The sequence below is a fragment of the Oryctolagus cuniculus genome, chromosome 1 (assembly GCF_051225735.1).
Source record: "Oryctolagus cuniculus isolate XC-2025 breed Fujian yellow rabbit chromosome 1, ASM5122573v1, whole genome shotgun sequence".
Taxonomy (NCBI): Eukaryota; Metazoa; Chordata; class Mammalia; order Lagomorpha; family Leporidae; genus Oryctolagus; species Oryctolagus cuniculus.
The window spans coordinates 79,355,047-79,359,588 of NC_142867.1; the positions used below are offsets into that span (position 1 = coordinate 79,355,047).

At 39.3% G+C, this 4,542-nt stretch overlaps 1 non-coding gene across 1 annotated transcript; it reads left to right on the forward strand.

Moving 5' to 3' along the window:
* The first annotated feature begins 664 nt into the window (after positions 1-664).
* On the forward strand, positions 665-732 carry LOC127485282 (small nucleolar RNA SNORD77). Its single transcript, XR_007912403.1, has one exon. It is a non-coding gene; the product is annotated as a small nucleolar RNA SNORD77 (small nucleolar RNA).
* The last annotated feature ends 3,810 nt before the right edge of the window (positions 733-4,542 follow it).

Here is a 4,542-nt window from a genome sequence, read left to right on the forward strand (position 1 = left end):
CTAATAGATGACTGTAACCATCACAATATTTGTCCTTCAACTTCCATGTATCCCTGCCAATCGAGTTGGTTTTGTTGATTTTAAATTTCCGGATCCTGCATTATGAAAACCACAAGTTTATTGGATGTTCATTTGTAGAACTACTAACCCTAACCTACTATCCGTATCCTTGAAATCTCTCTGAAGTGTTGAAAGCTAATTGAGAATTTTAAGTAGCATTGTGACATTGTCACCATTGCTGAGATGAAGACTGGAAGAAGGAAAGGCTTGGACTAAGAGGGTATTTCAAGAAGCCATAGCAGGGGCAGGCACTGTGGCACGGGTAAAAGCCACTGCTTCCTGTAGTGCTGGTATTCCATATGGGCACTGGTTCGAGCCCGGGCTGCTCCTCTTCCAGTCCAGCTCCTTGCTAATGCACCTGGGAAATCAGTGGAAGATGGCTCAAGTGCTTGGGACCCTGCACCCACATGGGGGACCCAGAAGAAGCTTCTAGATCCTGGTTGCAGCCATCTGGGGGAGTGAACCAGTGAATGGAAGACCTTTCTTTCTCTCTCTGCCCCTGCCTTTCTGTAACTGCCTTATAAATAAATAAATTTTTTAAAAAAAGAAAGCCATAGTAGTGACATTGATTAGAGATTATGATAGTTTAAGATATAAATATATTATACTATGATGGTTGCATAGTTCATCAGATTGAATTCTGAAGAGATGTATCATTGGTCTGATGTATCTGGAAAAAAAGATAGAAATATATAGGGAGACAGATGTAATAATTATTTAGAAATTAGGATTAGTAGGAGGTAGCAACTAAAGAATGTTGATAAAGAAGAATAAATATATCTAGGTTTCTTATTTTAAAAAGTTAAAGTGGGGCTGGCAGTGTGACAAAGCAAGTAAAGCAGTACCTATGATTCCACCATCCCATAAGGGGTCAGTTTTTATCTCTGCTGCTCCCTTTCTCATGTTCCAGCTGCTTGCTAATGGTCTGGGAAAACCAGTGGAAGATGGCCTAGAAAGTGTGGGCCCCTGCCACCCATGTGGAGACCTGGAAGAAGCTCCTGGCTCCTGGCTTTGGCCTGGCACAGCCCTGGCTGTTGCAGCTATCTGGGGAGTAAACTAGTGGATCTCTCTTCCTGATTTCTCTCTCTCTCTCTCTCTCTCTGCAACTCTTTCAAATAAATAAAAATATAAATAAATATTTTTAAAAATGTTGATGAATAATGGTACCAACAACTAAAAATATGGAAATGAATTTTCTTTGAGGAAAAGAAAAAGATGTGTTCAGGTTACTGTGTGTGGCATTTGCTTATGGCACTTGTACCTCTAGGCACAATTGAAAAGTGCATTATCTGGTTTAGTTACGTATGTTAGGCAGTTGTTATGATGGACCCCAGTGATCTCTACCTCTAAGTATTTGAGGTTAATGTAATACCCTCTTCTTGAGTAATTTGCTTATGATTAGCAGATCTGGAAACATTGAGATGTTTCTTTCTTGAATAGGTTGCAAAATACTATGAATCCGGTCTTGCCAGTTTACTCTGTCTATTGCTATCAACTTCTTGCACGCTTTGATTAAGCAATCTCTCATATTTTAACCTCAGCCCACATGAAAAGGCACTGAAAGTGGCTTCTGTCAAGAATGAGTAAAGAACTAAGTTTTAATTCAAGTATTTGCAAAGAAAGGAACTGATTCTACAATCTCTGGGTAAGTGATTCCCCCTTGAGTCCCCAGGTAAGACTGAGGGCCATGAGCTGACATCTACCTGCAGCCTTACACAAGATTAGGAAGCAAAGAATCCAGAGAAACTGCACCTGTGAGATAATGAATGTCTCCTGGTTTAAGTCATTATGTTTTGGGGTAATTTGTTATACCACCATAAATAACTAATATAGGATCTACAGAGATGAAGGGTAGATTTAGGACTTGCTAGCTTATAGAACATGTGAATAAGCTCATTAAGAGATAACCTGTAAAAGGATATTGAAATCTGAAAATAATATTAGTACCAAAGGAATAGTCAAATTTAAGTAGATAGAGGACAGGGGGCTGAAAAGGAAACTACAAAGAAAATAGAGAACTTAAAGCCAGTAATTGCAAGGTAAAGAAAGGTGTGCAAAAATATCAAGTGCTGAGCTAAATACTGAAAACTGTTTTTTTTTCTTACTTTGTTGTGAATATTTCAAAGAAGTGACCTGGAGGATGACAGTTTCCAATACATGTACAAGAAAACACAAAATGAGATGGTAAAAGAAACATGGAAGCTTAGCTCCTGAGAGAAGGACAGAGTAATGTGATATTTGCAGCAGGTGAAAAGTTGATGGCTTGTTTTTTTTTTGAAGAGGGTGATTTGATCACATTTAGGTGATAAAAGCCTTCTTGGTCTTGTAGAAGTTCTTGACATTTTCTGTGATTTGTAACAAAAACAAGGAAATAACTTTTTAGTTATTTATAATCTCTCACCCCATTTGAAGTCAATTGCATGTCCATTTGCATTTTCACAAGACAATAGAGCATCTCTTTCCCTTATACTATAATATAAATATTTCTAGATGTAGTCACATTGGTGGCATAGTTATTTTTTTTTTAACTTTTATTTAATGAATATAAATTTCCAAAGTACGATTTATGGATTACAATGGCTTCCCCCCCATACCGTCCCTCCCACCCACAACCTTCCCCTTTCCCACTCCCTCTCCCCTTCCATTCACATCAAGATTCATTTTCGATTATCTTAATATACAGAAGATCAGCTTAGTATACATTAAGTAAGGATTTCAACAGTTTGCTCCCACACAAACATAAAGTGAAAAATAATAGATGATTTTTTAAATGATGATGAAATCAGAGCAGACCTATTGTCATGTTTAATCCCAGTGAGAGTCAAGTTGGGAATTGATAATTTCTTCTTCTTTTTTTTTTTTTTTTTACAGAAGATCAGTTTAGTATGCATTAAGTAAAGATTTCAACAGTTTGCACCCCCATAGAAACACAAAGTAAAATATATTGTTTGAGTACTCGTTATAGCATTAAATCTCAATGCACAGCACATTAAGGACAGAGATCCTACATGAGGAGTAAGTGCACAGTGACTCCTGTTGTTGACTTTACCAATTGACACTCATGTCTATGGCATCAGTAATCTCCCTATGCTCCAGTCATGAGTTTCCAAGGCTATGGAAGCCCTCTGAGTTCTCCGATTCTTATCTTGTTTAGACAAGGTCATAGTCAAAGTGGAGGTTCTCTCCTCCCTTCAGAGAAAGGTACCTCCTTCTTTGAAGACCTGTTCTTTCCACTGGGATCTCACTCGCAGAGATCTTTTGCCAGAGTGTCTTGGCTTTCCATGCCTGAAATACTCTCATGGGCTTTTCAGCCAGATCCAAATGCCTTTAGGGCTGATTCTGAGGCCAGAGTGCTATTTAGGACATCTGCCATTCTATGAGTCTGCTGAGTATCTCACTTCCCATGTTGGATCACTCTCCCCTTTATTTATTCTATCGGTTAGTGTTAGCAGGTACTAGACTTGTTTATGTGCTCCCTTTGACTCTTAGTCCTTTCATTATGATCAATTGTGAACTGAAATTGATCACTTGGAATAGTGAGATGGCATTGGTACATGCCACCTTGATGGGATTGAATTGGAATCCCCTGGTATGTTTCTAACTCTACCATTAGGGGCAAGTCAGCTTGAGCATGTCCCAAATTGTACATCTCTTCCCTCTCTTATTCCCACTCTTATGTTTAACAGGGATCACATTTCAGTTAATTTTCAACACTTAAGAATAACTGTGTATTAATTACAGAATTAAACCAGTCATATTAGGTAGAACAGACAAAAAAACTACTAAGAGGGATAATGTATTAAGTTGTTCATTAACAGTCAGGGCATAGTTATTTTAATATATATAATACATTATGGGCCAGCGCCGCGGCTCACTAGGCTAATCCTCCGCCTTGCGGCACCGGCACATCAGGTTCTAGTCCCAGTCGGGGCTCCGGATTCTGTCCTGGTTGCCCCTCTTCCAGGCCAGCTCTCTGCTGTGGCCAGGGAGTGCAGTGGAGGATGGCCCAAGTGCTTGGGCCCTGCACCCCATGGGAGACCAGGATAAGTACCTGGCTCCTGCCTTCGGATCAGCGCGGTGTGCTGGCTGCAGCACGCCGGCCACAGCGGCCATTGGAGGGTGAACCAACGGCAAAGGAAGACATTTCTCTCTGTCTCTCTCTCTCACTGTCCACTCTGCCTGTCAAAAAAAAAATAATATATATATAATACATTAGGAAGCTTGTATACTATACATGATCAACCTCTTGTTTGTTGGACCTCTAGGTTTTTTACAACTCTTCATCATTTAAATAATGTTATTAATTCCACAAAGTTGTTCCAAAACAAAAACATAGAGGCTCCCCACAAAGTCAGGTTTTCTAGATGTCTTCCAGAGGCAGTACTCCTCATACTAAAAGGGTTCTGAACTGAATTGATTAAAAATTCATGCAAAATTGTTCCTTTTTGTTCTTTTAACATACCAAACTTCAAAAGCTCACTA